This window comes from Parasteatoda tepidariorum, chromosome 10 (genome assembly GCF_043381705.1).
Source record: "Parasteatoda tepidariorum isolate YZ-2023 chromosome 10, CAS_Ptep_4.0, whole genome shotgun sequence".
In the NCBI taxonomy this organism is placed as follows: domain Eukaryota; kingdom Metazoa; phylum Arthropoda; class Arachnida; order Araneae; family Theridiidae; genus Parasteatoda; species Parasteatoda tepidariorum.
This window is the reverse complement of record NC_092213.1, coordinates 75,299,376-75,316,420: the sequence shown is the minus strand read 5'-3', so window position 1 is coordinate 75,316,420 and position 17,045 is coordinate 75,299,376. Positions and strand designations below refer to the sequence as shown.

Here is a 17,045-nt window from a genome sequence, read left to right as displayed (position 1 = left end):
AACATTTTGTTGAAAAAGATCATGAAATAAAAGTAAAAAGTAATCAAACTTACCAGCGTGTAGCAAAATGCGGTTTAGGTTTAAAAGTATACAAAAGTATTTATATATATATATATATATAAAGCCTATTTTTTTCAATATAGCAAACGAATTGAAAATATAAATGTTGCAATGTTGCAGTATAAGAAACAGTCTATAAAACTGTAATATTATTTGTACTGAAAAAAAAAATAAAAGTACCGTCATAAATATTAATAAAATTTCCTAGAAATAAAGAGGTATTGCACGGTTTCAAACTAGTATAAAAGTCATAGAAAGTGCTTTAGGCCAAAGACGATCCTTCTTTTACAACATTCTCTAAAGCCCCTTTCTTTACTTTTTTTTTTGGAGGGAAAGGAAGGCCCCCTCTATTTCCTCTCGCTTTTTGATTCTTACACAACCGGAAATTACGTCTGTGAGACTTTGGAGGGGCTAAGCGAGGAGGATAACTCCTGGGGCTTCTCTGAAATTGTTGGGGCGCCAAATATTTACGCCTTTGCTTTCAAACTATGGGATAGTGAACATTTTTTTTACCCCTTTTCTCTATTCAGTACGAAAGGCAAAGGATTTCTTATATTACTCTAGAGGTATAAAAAACCATTACCTATGCGCCAAGTTCTATTATAATTTTTTTTTTGCTTTTTTATTTTATTTTTTAATTTTAGGTGTTATTAAATAACGACTGCCACTTTTTCATGCTTTATAAAATTAATCTTTTATCATTCATACTGAAATAAATGATAACATATTTTATACTAAGACAGATCTTAACGTTACCCGATATAACTTTGTAATTTTCTAATCAACTCACAAAACGAATAGTTTTTGAGTCAAACCTCAGAGTTAATAATAACAATTTACCCTCGTCTCGTTTAACCCCAGTGTGTTGGTGGTTAAAGCACTGAGAAGAATCAAGGTTCGATCCCCAGTGGAGGCTTGATGCCCACCCAGATATAGATCAAAAGACACCAGCTTGACTGAGAAGTAAAGACAGTTTGTGCGAAATGCCTACCACATTGCCATCAACATTTCGTTGGTCAAGAAATCGTGGACACCATGTTGGCCACCTTAAGCACCATGGACATCTTACACACCATGCTGGCCAACAACGGGCTGTTACCGGAAAGCTTTATTTTAACCTCCCCTCTTAACCATAAGATCAGACGATTATTTTAAAATTTTGAGTTTTAAGCTTCTAATTGAACATACAAAATTGAACATACTAATTGAAAATACAAAATTGAACATACTAATTGAACATACAAAATTGAACATGCTAATTGAACATACAAAATTGAACATACAAAATTGAACATACTAATTGAACATACAAAATTGAACGTACTAAGTGATCATACATAGTTACAAAAATTTCTAAAATAATAAAGTTTTTCATATTATAACTTCTAGAATGATAACTTTATATATACCTATAAGTTTTATAATTATAAGTGAAAGGTTGATAAAAAGGTTGCTAAAATTTGGAACATATGATACAAAAAATAATATAAAATCTTAAGATGATAAAATTAATGCTATAAATACATCAATAAAATATTTCTTTAAAACTTCCAACATGGCATAAAAATGATTAAAAAAAAACAGCATGTCGAATAATGAATGATAAAATAAGTTACAGTACAGTTAAAATTTATAATAAAAAAAAATATACCATGATGAAATCAATGATAAAACTGAAAGTGTGATAAAAAGCGATTGATATAAAGTGATATAAAAAGAAATTGTAAAAAAAATCACAGCGTGATAAAAATGATAGATAAAAATTTACAGACTGATAAAAGGATTATTAAAATCTTACAGAATGACAATAGTTGATAAAAAGTCACGGGAATCTAAAAAAATATAATTCAGAAACAATTAATTACAATTACCATCTTTTCCATGTAGTATAAATTGATTTAATGTCGTTGATTTTTATCTATAAAAAAGCAAGACAAATACAATGACATGAGAAGTGAAAAAAACATACTTTAATTTTATAATTACATGTAAAAGCAAGATAAAGTGTTTGATGAATTTCAGAGTTTGTGATAAAAAAGTATTGTAAAAAATTAGAGTGTACTTAAATGAATGATATAAACTCTACAGAAATCTTAAAGGGATTGATAAAAAAAAAACTCTCTGCCTAATAAAAAGAAAGTTATAAAAAATCTCAACGTGATAAAAGTTATTGATAAAATGCCACAGTTGGATAAGGATACGAATTCAGAGTGTGATATAAAAGGATTGATAAAAACTTACAGTATGATAATCAAAAATAGATAAATAGTCACAATTAGATACAAAAGGATGATAAAAAATGATTGATACAAACTCACAATATAATAAAATAGGATCGATAAAAAGTCATTACATGTTATAAAAAAATTAATGAGTTTATAGTACAATAAATATGATTAATTTAAAACCAACAGCGTGAAAAAATGTTTGATAATAGGTCATAACATGTTAAAAATGTTTGATAATAGGTCATAACATGTTAAAAATGTTCAATAATAGGTCATAACATGTTAAAAATGTTCAATAATAGTCACAGTATGATACAAAACAAATTATTAAAATTCACATCATGATAAAGAAAGGAAATATTTTTATATTTTTATCCCATCATGATAAAAATATAATAAAGTGATTGAGAAAAAGAAATGATAAAAAAAAACTCTTTTAGGTCATAGAATTCTAAAAAGAATTGATGTAGAAAAAAGTTCATTAAAACTTCATTAATCGATTTAATGTCATTCATTGAATTTTATCGATATAAAAAGAAACCGAAAATAAAATCTAATATTTACCGAAATCTCGTTCGACTATTTAGCCCCTAATACGACCCATCATAACTAAATCTCTTCCTTCGAAATGATCCCTTATATCCACCCTCATTTCAGATAACTGTCAACCGTAACTGTCAGATGGTACTAAATGAAGTGTAAGAGAAAAGTTAAGGAAAGCACACAATGGACCTTTCGATTGTTTTAAGGCACGAAAGGGATTCCTTTTGTTTACCTTAGACGAATCTTCCATATCTCTCTTAAACTGTAACCGTTGATTAAGATACCCATTGATGCGTCCAAACATAATCTATTTTGGAGTTTAAAGGTTAAATTGATACTAAAAACCGTTAAAGTTTTGATTATGAATAGTCGCTGACTCGGAATTACTTTGGTCGTTCAGTCGCGACGCGATAATGATGCCGCAACGCGCGATTAAAGAAGGAAATATGTATCTTAATAGCCTTTGTTATCAACTGTGGTTTCTGTTGGGGGTAATTGTTAATCGATAGAGAATTATTAAAAGTTTTTAAACAAAAATGGCAATGAGCTTAAGAATGTTAAAGTAAGGTTACAGATACGTAGATTAAAAACTATTTTTTAAACAAGGATTGGCAACGATTTTTTGACCGCATAAAGATCGTCTGAAATTGTAGGCATAAAATCAAGTTGAGTTGATAATTCAATAAGAGGAACGATTTTTTGACCGCATAAAGATCGTCTGAAATTGTAGGCATAAAATCAAGTTGAGTTGATAATTCAATGAGAGGAAGTGATTTCATCGTTTGCTGTTTTAATTTTTTTCTTTACAAAGGCTAATGTTAACATGGAATTTGCTGGGTTGTTTTAATATAGATCCTTTTAAGCAGCTCTTTTTTTAAAAAATGAAGTCAAAAGAATGTTATTAATGTCCGCCAATTTACATTTAAGCGAAAAAGAAACAAAAATGCTTTCCAAATTATCGAATGACTGCAGAGATCGGTTAGAGGAAAAACTTAAAAACCTGTTTCTTTACCTGATGAAACTTTGAGATGTATTTAGCAGTCGCTTTTTCACTCTATTTTGTCTCTTTCGGCAGGTTTTGATTTCTTCAGCTCTTAACTCAATTTAACGTTTTTAGCGATTCATTAAATTACGATTCCGGCAGGTTTTATTGTTTTCAGTTCTTTCCCCAATTTAATGTTTTCGGTGATTCGTTAAATTACGATTCCGGTAGGTTTTGATGTTTTCAGTTCTTTCCTCAATTTAATGTTTTCTGTGATTCGTTAAATTACGATTCCGGCAGGTTTTTTGATGTTTTCAGTTCTTTCCTCAATTTAATGTTTTCGGTAATTCGTTAAATTACGATTCCGGCAGGTTTTGATGTTTTTAGTTCTTTCCTCAATTTAATGCTTTGGGTGATTCGTTAAATTACGATTCCGAAAGGTTTTGATGTTTTCAGTTCTCTCCTCAATTTAATGCTTTGGGTGATTCGTTAAATTACGATTCCGGTGGTTTTGATGTTTTCAGTTCTTTCTTCAATTTAATATTTTCGGTGATTCGTTAAATTACGATTCCGGTAGGTTTTGATGTTTTCAGTTCTTTCCTCAATTTAATGTTTTCGGTGATTCGTTAAATTATGATTCCGGCAGGTTTTTTGATGTTTTCAGTTCTTTCTTCAATTTAATGTTTTCGGTAATTCGTTAAATTACGATTCCGGCAGGTTTTGATGTTTTTAGTTCTTTCCTCAATTTAATGCTTTGGGTGATTCGTTAAATTACGATTCCGAAAGGTTTTGATGTTTTCAGTTCTCTCCTCAATTTAATGCTTTGGGTGATTCGTTAAATTACGATTCCGGTGGTTTTGATGTTTTCAGTTCTTTCTTCAATTTAATATTTTCGGTGATTCGTTAAATTACGATTCCGGTAGGTTTTGATGTTTTCAGTTCTTTCCTCAATTTAATGTTTTCTGTGATTCGTTAAATTACGATTCCGGCAAGCTTTGATTTTTTCAGTTCTTTCCTCAATTTAATGTTTGCGGTGATTCGTTTAATTACGATTCCGGTAGGTTTTTTTGATGTATTCAGTTCTTTCCTCAATTTAATGATTTCGTTGGTTCGTTAAATTACGATTCCGGTGGTTTTGATGTTTTCAGTTCTTTCTTCAATTTAATATTTTCGGTGATGCGTTAAATTACGATTCCGGCAATCTTTGATGTTTTCAGTTCTTTACTCAATTTAACGATTTCGTTGGTTCGTTAAATTATGATTCTGGCAGGTTTTGATGTTTTCAGTTCTTTCCTTAATTTAATGTTTTCGGGTGATTCCGTAAATTACGATAGTGTTTTTTAAGACCCTACTGTGAACACTTTTTTCTTACTTTCTTTTTGAAAATGACTAAAAAAATATGTTCATCAAAACACTCTCTGCATTTTAATGATACTATTTCAACCTAAAAAAAATTTTAAAATTAAGCGTGAGGAAACGGAATAAATTTATGTGTTTTGAATTAGATTCTTAACAATTAACAAACCAATTCTGTAATAACTGAATTATGCAATTTTGTCTGGAAATATATTACTACGTGTGACGAAACTTTTTGATGTATTCCTGCTCAGAAAATAGTAATGCTTGGTCAAATTTTTCATTGGCTAGAACAGAACAAAACAGAAATAATTTTATTGTTAAATAAATTTCGACAGAACATATTTAGAAAGAACTTAGAAGATTGCATATTCAATGAAATATAGACCATTTCTGCAAAACGCAGTTTATTTTATTTGCTACTTAAAAATAATAGTCTTTGCATCTGGAAGGCTTGACGATATTTTTACCATTTCATTCTGCAGAACTGCCTGCGGTAAATAAATACCATTCTAAACAACATATGGTATATTTTTGCAATAAATTACACTAAAAATGCTGAGTTAAATTTTTCAATTTGTTAGAATAATATTTCTATTTCATATGTTACTCACTTGTCAGGCACTGCTAGATTTACGTTAAAAAATAGAATTTATCTCAAAAAGAGTAGCGAAACTTAATAAATCTCCTAGTTCTACTTCGATTTCAAAAGGCTGTTTTTGAAAGAAATTTTCAATTACTAGAAGTTTAGTTAAGTTTCAATTTCTCCAGTAAAGAGCTTTAAAGAATTTAACGTATTTATTTTATATAGGAAAAAAAAATAACTTAAAACTCTCCTCACTTTACAAGGCTTTTCCAAACAGTTATCAGAAAAGATTTTCAATATCCTGTCTTTGTGCATAACGATTTTTTTAGATTACAACCAGGCTTTAGCGACTCCATAAACATAAGCAAGATTGGCGACTCTTGGGAAATAACTTCCCATCCACACGCGCCAAATGGCGTAGAAAATCTCTGATTTCAGTACACATGCGATTGAATCGTAAGCAAGCACCAATAAGACCCAGCTCTTCTCTTGCATTCGCTTGCAATTCATCTGATTTATTTAGAGAGATTTTTGCTGCAGAGGACACACTTTATCCAGGTACAAGAAATGAATATTTCTGTGTAAACAGTCGGGTGGGGAGAAAGATTTGCTGGAGTAGGGGGAAAACTCAATTTCGCACTGTAAGTCGAGTTACTCGATAGTTATACGAACAAAGGGGAGAAAAAATGAAAGAGAGAGAGGAATAAAAAGAAGGAATGAAGTTAGAGAGGGAAGAATGTAGTGATTGAAATCCTTTTCTCGTGCATCTCTTAATCCCGTATCTAGAAGCTTGTAAAGATTGGGATTTAGGAAGGGAAAAATGCTTTTGAAGGAAAGCAAACATGAGTGCTTGCAAGAAAACGTGATTGAATGAATAAGGAAGAGGAATTGCGTTATTTAGAGGCTTGTAAAAGTTGGCATAGGAATTGATTTATTGCTTCTTGGTTTTCACCTTACCGCATGTATTTTTCTTGCCAACATGTAGTTTAAAATATATCATATTTCAATATGTGGCATGGAGCCGTGGTGGATCAGGGGATAGAGCGTTCGCCTTCCAATGCGGCGAACCGGGTTCGAATCCCAGTCGATATGAATTCCGGCTTGCGCCAACCACAGTGCTGACGTGAAATATCCTCAGTGGTAGACGAATCATGGGTTAGAGTCCTCTTGCCGTGAGGCTAACCGTGGGAGGTTCTCGTGGTCTTCCTCTCCATGTAACGCAAATGCGGGTTAGCTCCATCAAAAAATCCTCACAAAGGCAAATTTCTCCAAATACTCGATCCAGGAGTTCCCTTGTCTTCTGGATTGGGTTCAAAATTGCAAGGCTACGGAGTTGAATATTAGTAGTCGTAAACCCATAAAATTGAGTCGTCTGTTCAACGACAGTTATAAAAAAATATGTGACATGGAGCCGTGGTGGCTCAGGGGATAGAGCGTTCGCCTCCCAATAAGGGGAACCGAGTTCCCTCATTAGCGATGGCTCCAGCTATGGCTGGTCGATACGATATCCGCACCCGGCTTGCACCGACCTCAGAGCCGATGTAAAATATCCTCAGTGGTAGACGGATCATGGGTTAGAGTCCTCTTGCCGCCAGGTTAACTGTGGGAAGTTTTCGTGGTTTTCATGTCCATGTAACGCAAATGTGATTTAGTTCCATCAAAAAGTCCTCCACGAAGGCAAAGTTTCTTCCGATATTTGATCCTGGAGTTTCCTTGTCTTCTGGATTGGGTTCAAACTTAAAAGACTACGGCGTTGAACACTGGCAGTCGTAAGCCCCAAAAATTGGGTTGGCTGTTCAACGACTGTTATAAAATAAAACTTGTGGCCGGTTTCAGATTTTATGATGTCGCATGATTGATTTTAATTACATTGACTGTGAATAACCATGTTTAGATTTATCTGTGATTTAATTTAACCTCCATTGTATGAATATGATTCTTCAGATCGGTGGTTTTAATTTAACCTCACTAGTGATTAACCGTGACTGTAATTAACCTCATATTTAGTTTAACCTCATCTGTGAGTCACATGACTACGATTATCCAGATAATTAACTTAATCTCGATTGCGTACATTAATATAGATATGATTCTTCAAATTAGTGATTAAAATTTGACCTCATCTTTCAGTAACCATAACTATAATTATCCAGGTATTAAATTTTATCTGGGCATAAACTATAACTATGATTTTTCTTTGTGATTGATGAATTTAAATTAACCTTAATTGAAGACAACCGGGATTATGGTTCACAAATTTTTATGATGTTTTTCTTTTTCAATTAACTCTTAATTTACGACCCCACGTATGTAAGTCCAAGTAAATTTATTTTTCGGAAAGACTGTATATATAAAGTTGCTAGAAAACACTTTCTGCTTGATACTATGATAACAATGGTACTATGATAATAATTTTGGTAACAATGGTATATTGGTAACTATGATAATAATGGTACAATGATAACTATGATAAAAAAAAATTATATCTCGTTTTTCCACATCTACTATTTTAGACTGTTTGGTTTTTACTATAAACAACTACAGAAAATAAACTAAAATTTATACCTCAGCTGTGTATCTGTACCTCAGTAGGGGAGAGTGGGGTCAATTGTAACAAGGTACGATTGTAATAGAGCAAAAATTTCGAGTGTCGGGTTCTAGATTTGGTTCCTAGGTGGCGCACAAGGTGTATTTAATAAATCTACATGTACACCCCTGNAGAAGCTTGTAAAGATGGGGATTTAGGAAGAGGAAAATGCTTTTGAAGGAACGCAAACATGAGTGCTTGCAAGAGAACGTGATTGAATGAATACGGAAGAGGAACTGCGTTATTTAGAGGCTTGTAGAAGTTGGTTGGAATTGATTTATTGCGTCTTGGTTTTCACCTTACCGCATGTATTTTGTTTTGCCAACATGTTGTTTAAAATGTATCATATTCCATTAAGGGGCCGGGATAGCTAAGCTGGTAGGGCATTGGGCCCATGTTCAAGAGGTCGTGGGTTTGATCCCCGCAGGCCAAGGACTCCCTGTATAGTAAATGGTGACTGATACACGTTAAATCTCTCTGGTCACAAAAGGCCTCCATGTTCCCATAACAAATCAGTACTTCTGGGGATTCTGATCCAGGAGTTTCCTTGTCTTCTGGATTGGTTCAAAACTACTAGGCTACGGAGTTGAACATTAGTAGTCAAAACCCAAAATTGGGTCGGCTGTTCAACGACGGTTATAAAATATAAAATATGTGGCATGGAGCCGTGGTGTATCAAGGGATAGAGCGTTCACCTCCAAATGAGGTGAACCAGATTCGAATCCCAGCGGTGGCTGGTCGAAACGATATCCGTACCCAGCTCGCATGGACCACTGTGCTGACGTGAAATATCCTCATTGGGAGACGGATCATGGGTTAAAATCCCTTTGCCGTTAGGCTAACCTTGGGACGTTTTCATAGTTTTCCTCTCCATGTAACACAAATGCGGGCTAGTTCCATCAAAAAGTCCTCCACAAAGGCAAAATTTCTTCCGGTACTTGATCCCGGAGATTTTTGTCTTCTGGATTAGGGTCAAAATTACAAGGCTACGTAGTTAAAAATTAGCAGTCGTAAACCCGAAAATCGGTCGACTGTTCAACGATGGTTATTAAAAAAATAATAGGCGGGAGCCGCAATGGCTCAAAGGACCGGGTTCGAATCCCTGCGATGGCTGGTTGATACGAATTCCACATCCAGCTGGCATCAACTACAGTGCTGACATAAAATATCCTCAGTGGTAGACGGATCATGGGTTAGAGTCCACTTGCCATCAGGCTATCTGTGGGAGGCTTCGTGGTTTTCCTCACCATGTAACACAAATGCGGGTTAGTTCCATCAAAAAGTCCTCCACGAAGGCAAAATTTCTTCCGGTACTTGATCCTGGAGTTACCTTGTCTTCTGGATTTGGTTCAAAATTACAAGGCTACGGCGTTGAACACTGGTAGTCGTAATTTGAATGAACTAGACCGGTTTCAGTTTTTATGATGTCACATGATTGATTTTAAGTTAACATCGACTGTGAATAACCATGTTTAGATTTATCTGTGATTTAATTTAACCTCCATTGTATGAATATGATTCTTCAGGTCGGTGGTTTTAATTTAACCTCACTAGTGATTAACCGTGACTGTAATTCACTTCATATTTAGTTTAACCTCACCTGTGAATCACATGACTACGATTCTCCAGCTAATTAACTTAATCTCGATTGTGTACATTAATATAGATATGATTCTTCAAATTAGTGATCAAAATTTGACCTCATATTGGAGTTACAATGACTGCAATTCTCCAGGTATTTAATTTTATCTGGACATTAACTATAACTATGACTTTTTGATTGATGAATTTAAATTAACCTTAATTGAGAACAACCGGGATTATGGCTCACAAATTTTTATGAAGTTTTTCTTTTTCAATTAACTCTTAATTTACGACCCCAAGTATATGAGTCCAAGTAATTTCATTTTTCAGAAAGACTGTATAAATAAAGTTGCTGGAAAACACCTTGTACTTGATACTATGATAACAATTTTGGTAACAATGGTATATTGGCTACTATGATAACAATTTTGGTAACAATGGTATATTGACTACTATGATAACAATTTTGGTAACAATGGTATATTGGCTACTATGATAACAATGGTACAATGATAACTATGATAACAATTTTTATACCTCAATTTTCCACATCTACTATTTTAGACTGTTTGGTTTTTACTAAAAGCAACTACCGATAACAAACTAAAATTTATCCCTCAGCCTACTCTGTATCTGTACCTCAGTACTCTGTACAAGGATTTGTATAAATGTTTGTTTTCATTCTCTCCTTCGTGACCAATAGTATTTCACTCAGAAATTCAGTGTATTCTATTACGATTTATATCATTCAAAGCAATGATACAGTTTTGCATAAATATACGATTAAATTTGAAAAATACACACATGCTGATAAAATATGCAACAAACTCGTAAAAAGAAAAATTGGAATAATTTTTTTTTTCTTTCTTGAGAATGCCCTCCCGCAGGTAGTTTTGAGAAGAAAACGTCACCTGAAAAAGCGTAACGAAATCGAAGAAAATATGCATGGATTTGGCGAGATCCCAAAAATATCTTTCGCTTTTGGGGAGTTTAGGTGCGGTGTTGCCATCGTCTTCTGATGAAAAGATATCATTTATTTTCCGCGTTTTTACTGCCAAGCTTGATCTTACGACTAGATAGAAAAATCTCCGTGATTTATGTTTTGGCAACACCCCGTCCTAAGCATCTCGTAAATATGTTCTTCTAAGCAAGGTGTAGGCACACGAAATTTTTCTTCTGGATCTTTTAAGTTTGTAGAAATATTGTTTCTAAATATAATTTCGTACGAAGTTTTTATGCATTGAGCTACAAACTACAACATTTTTGCGCATTAAAACATAAATCGAAGAAACCAAGTGCTCTGAACAGTGAGGCAATAAACTTTAACGAATCATCAAAATTCATTAAGTAGAGAAATGAAAATTCAGAACTCTTCTTTAGTAAACTACTAATATCAATCCAAGTATCTTTCTACATTAAATCGAAAGTATTGGAACCATTTTGCAATAAATCCTAAACCTCAAAATGGAATAAGTTTCTGACACTTAATGCATTAAATTCTAAAGATCGAAATACAGGACTCTTCGGGTATTAAACTTCAAGATATCGAGACCAATATGCAATTAATTCAAAACATCAGAATCAATATAAAATAAAATAAGATCATTTATGATATTATTTTTAAGTACGGAAACCATTATGGAATAAATCCCAAATATCGAACTAATATGCAAGGAATCCAAAATATTGAACAAATCCCAAATATCGAAGTAATATTCAAGAAATCCCAAGTATCAAACTAATATGCAAATCCCAAATATCGAACTAGTATGCAATAATTCCCAAATATCGAACTAATATGCAAGAAATCCCAAATATCGAATTAATATGCAATTCCCAATTATCGAACTAATATGCAAGAAATTCCAAAACTCGGAGCTTTTATTCAATAAAATCTAAATATCAATCCTTTCATGGAGTAAATTTCTAAATATCGGAATCATTGTGCAAGAAATCATGAACTTCGGTATCTTTATGCCTTAAATCCCGAACTTCGGAAAATTTATGAAATAAATCTAAAAATTCGGTATTTTAATGCAATTAATTATGGCGATCCAAACTCCTAAACAATATTTAGAATCTTGTTGTCCTTCCAAAAGAAGCTATAATTTTGATTAAAAAATCACTACAGTTTGTTAAAATGGAGTAAATATTCTCTAAATTCTTTATATTAATAATTCTTTAAATTTATTTAAATGGATTAAATATTCTATGAAATGTAAACATATTAACTAAAGATAAAATGCAAAAAAAGAATTGAAATTTAAGCAAATGGATTTTTTTTTTGATAATTATTTAAGATGAACTACTTTATTTTTCAAATGTTTACTTTTCTGCGTTTTATTTAATTAAAAAGTCACTTTGTTACATTCAATTGCCCTTTTTTATGGTTTTTTTTTAGATTTAATAAATTAGGATTGATAATATTTACATTTTATAATAGCTAGAGAATACTATTAAAAATAAAAGTTTTTTATCTAAAAAAATAATTAGCCTTTAATGTGATAACTTTAAAAAATTTTAGTGCTTTAAAAACACAATAAACCACCAATTTAAAAATTATACGATGAAAAATTAGATATTCTGAAAACTTAATGATGAGCAAACATTTACAAAGGAGTCAGAATAAACAGAAAGAGATCAGAGGCAGTTTTTAACTTGAGATAGTGTCCCCAATGTTTTCATACCTTTCAAAAAGAATTATTTCTTTCCTTGTCGGATAACCGTAACCGTGCCTTTGCATTGCTTTCAGAAAACCTCAGTGAGATTCTATGGCTCAATACATCATATTTATGACTTCGTATTTTGTGGAAGAAAAAAAAAGAATAACTTTCATCCAATGTAATAAAAACTGAAATACCTGCGAGTCAAAATCATATTTCAATACCCGGAATACATTTGAACTTTGAATTTTAAAGAGTAAATGGTACCATTACTATAGAAACAAAAGATAACTCTATTTTATAACTTAATATTTTGTTTGAAGTGCAAATATGGCGACTTTTTAAATATACAAAGCTGAAAAAACCATAAAAATGTTCTATTAATTGTTCCAAATGCTCACAGAAATGTCTTTTAAAATTTATTATTTAAAAGAACCCTTATTTCACAAAGTAAAGAATAAAATATGAATAATTTTTTTTTTCATCCTTGGTTAGAGAAAATATGCTTTCTGCTTCCTTCTGCAAAAATAAATATTTGCTGTCATTAAAAAAAAAGTAAAACCAAATGTAAATGAGTTTAAAAGTGTAATTTTTAGAAATGTATTTCCATTGTTTTAAAGTGCATTTAAAAATCCATCGTCATTTATTTTTTAAATGTTAAATGGGTTTTTTTAATGTCCCTAATATTTTGCCGTGAAAGCTGAAACTGCTTTTGAAAAAGAAAGCTTTTTTCTTTCCATTCTTTCTTTTTTATAATGCTAAAAAAAAAAAAATCGTTTTTCAAACTAGTTTAGTTCAAAAAAAATTTTTAAGTCAAAATATTTTTTAAATGTTTATTCACTACAAATATTTTCATGATTTCTAATTTTCGATAGGATTTAAGTATAACTAATAAATAACCCATTAGTAAAAAAGATCTTGGTTTGGATTTGATGGCCTTCCACACACTTTTCAACTACTTTCAAGAGTAATAGTAAGCAGTACGCATGCGCCGTCATTGCATGCGTTGCTATGGCGACCTCTGCTGTTTTTCTTTTTATTTTCACTAGCAGGCCTTTTTACATAATAATATTTTAAAGTATTTATTATATTCTTTTTATTTTTAACGTATAATTATTGTCTTAACGATGATTTTAATATAAATATGAATACTGAAGAAGGAAAAGTATTTTGTGACGTCTTGAAACACGTACATAGGCAGGATTCGAAAACCAATCCGACGACAAACATCAATTGAGACAGTTTTTACAACCCATGATTTGAAATGCTGTGGCGTTTAAACGGAGTCAATCCAGAAAGAAAAAGCATTTGACCAATGGGTAGCCAATGATCGTAATTANTAATGCTAAAAAAAAATTTTCGTTTTTCAAACTAGTTCAAAAAAAAAAATTTTAAGTCAAAATATTTTTTTAATGTTTATTCACTACAAATATTTTCATGATTTCTAATTTTCGATAGGATTTAAGTATAACTAATAAATAACCCATTAGTAAAAAAGGTCTTGGTTTGGATTTGATTGCGTTCATACACTTTTAAACTGTGTTCAAGAGTAATAGTAAACAGTGCGCATGCGTCGTCATTGCATGCGTTGCTATGACGACCGCTGCTGCTTTTCTTTTTCTTTTCACTAACAGGCATTTTCAATGTATTTACACAATAATAATTTAAAGTATTTTTATATTCTTTTTATTTTTAACGCGTAATTACTAGCTTAACGGTGATTTCAATATAAATATGAATGGTGAAGAAGGAAAAGTATTTTGCGACATCTTGAAACACGTACATAGGCAGGATTTGAAAACCAATCCAACGACGAACATCAATTGAGACAGTTTTTACAACCCATGATTTGAAATGCTGTGGCGTTTAAACGGAGTCAATCCAGAAAGAAAAAGCATTTGACCAATGGGTAGCCAATGATCGTAATTAGGCGCTGACAGCTTTTTTTTATGATTTCCATTTTTTTTAATTCTAACTGGAAATTTGTATATATTGTTTTGTTATTGTTACTGTGATGCTACAATCAATAACCTTTTGAACTCTACAATCTCTTGTAAATAGCAAACATATTTGTTAGTGCTAATAAGTTGAAAACATCAGTGTAAATTCATAAAATTTTTTTTTTTCTTTTAAGGTTGCTATAACTATTTACCTTATTCCTCTAAATTTTTAACTTCTTTAAATATTTTTAATTATATATCTTATACCTTTGTAAAATTCAATTGCTCAACAAAGTTATAAAAACTTCCCAAAATAATCATTAAAACTTCTTTAAATCTTTATAATTTCTTATACACGGTTCGAAATTCTCTCGCCAACTCGCCAAGTTTTGTCCCGTAGAATGTCGTCTTTCAAATCAGTACTTATTCCATATTTCTCCCACAGTTGGTGCTTACGTCTTATATCTATGCAAATTATAGAGCTTTTTGTATCATATTTGTTTCATGCCCTGTCCTTTTTCGTTATAAAAATTACTTTAGTCGTAAAATTTACAAAATTAATCAGAATCAACTTCTTTAAATTCTATCCGCATGTATCTTACTAAAACCCCATTGCTTTACAAAACCATAAAAATAGACAAAATAGCCAGAACTAATTTCTTTAAATATTTTTATTCATCATAAAACTATATTGCTTTACGAATCCATAAGAAATACCCCAAAAAATAGTCAAAACTAGTTTTATCTATCTTAGATAAAACTGTAATAACCAACCAACCGAGCTTTAAAACAAGATTACTTCATTTTGATTAGTTTAGAAGAAGAAGGGAAAAAAAATAGGTGAAAAGTCGCCAACTGTTCGAATTATTCATTAAGCCAAGGTAAAAAGAAAAACTCATAATCCTTCCTATGTTTTTCTTGCTGTAATCACAAGACTTGTGAGAAGATGGGTTCGAAAAGAGAGTACCACAAAGCTCTTTTCAAGCTCTTCTCCACTAAAACCACACCTCAAAGAAAGAAAAAAAATATAAGGTACGAAACTGCATCCTTTTATCTCTTTTCCTCAATATATATTCATTTTTTTCGCTTCTCCTGGAAAAAGGAAAATCCGGGCATGAAAGATACATTAACAAACTGCCGGATAGCAAGTGCATGGGGCGGGTAGTATTTTTATCCTGCATATTTCATGCATGCAGGATACTTTTTCTCTACCCCCTACAACCCTGGGGGTTAGGGGGTGTGAGTATGAGGTAAAAAAAAAGGCCTTACCTAGGAAAGAAAAACCGCGAACAGCATTTATAAGTAAAGATTTTTCTAAAAAAAATAACATATTCAACCATAGAAAGGGGATCCTCGAACAAAATTGCGCAGCCTTTAGAATTTTTAAAGTCATGCATCGTTAAAGTGATGAGGGCTGAGAAGGATATCTTTTGCTATCTCTACTTATTTTATTTTGTTTTTATGACATGGTTCTGTTAAAAAATGCATCACCTGATTCAAGTGTAAATGTGATTAGGCTACGGGTTTTTTCCAGTTTATGTAACACCTATATACTTAAAAAAAATTTATTATCTAATATGAAGAATAACGAAAAATAAATAGCTGAATATAAGGGTTTTAAAAAAAATCTTGCAGTAAATTCTTGTGACAGGGGATGAATTTATTCTCCCGAAGTTTCTGATTTTAATTTAAAAATTCTTCAACAGGTGGCGCTGATGGTAGTAAACCTGTATATTAACTGAAAATCGCTTCACGACATGTCACATTACGACATTTGATTGCGGCTTATGGTAGATAATTCAAAACCTTTGTTGTGTGGTTTTTATTTAATAAAAGTTTTTAAAAAAGTTGAAGTTATTTTCATTTTTTTTTTCGCATTGACATGCTTACTGTCTACTGAGTCATATGTTGAATTTTTTTAAAAACTAAAACCAAAATTTCCAGCCATAAAATTTATGCCTTGTCTAGTAAATTTGCTGCAGGAATTGCTTGCTTATTTTTTTTCTTATCCTTAACTGTTTTCTTATGTTTTTAAATCTCGTTTTATCTCGGTATAATTAAGAACACTGTGGAAATAATTGTTTTCTTTATCGGTTCCGCTTGCATAATAAAAAAATTTGCATTGCGCCATTTTAAATAATGCTTCTAAGGCTTTGTCGCTTTTTCTTTTCCTTATTTTAATCTGTACAAATTTAATTTTCCTTGTTTTAATTTTAAAAGTCTTTAATTATTTACTTCCCATGCAACGCTCATGTCCTAGAAACTTTAAAAAATTGTATTGCCTCACTTAGTACTGCAAAACTTTTAATAAATACAAAATGTACAAGCTTTTTTGTAGTTACTAAAATTTTCTTCAGTTTTCGTCCAAAGTAGTTTCCACGGTTTGTTTGCAGTTCGTACTATGAAACTCTTAATAAATGCCGAATGTACAAGTATTTTAATAGCTACTGAAATTTTCGGTTTTCATTCGACAATACAGTTTTCCATTTGTTTGTACAACAAAACTCTTAAATACA

At 31.7% G+C, this 17,045-nt stretch overlaps 1 protein-coding gene across 2 annotated transcripts in view; it reads left to right on the top strand.

Annotated features, from left to right (window-relative positions):
- The window catches only part of LOC110282721 (semaphorin-2A), a 535,140-nt gene that overhangs the window by 337,283 nt on the left and 180,812 nt on the right, over positions 1-17,045 (top strand). The window lies entirely within an intron of this gene.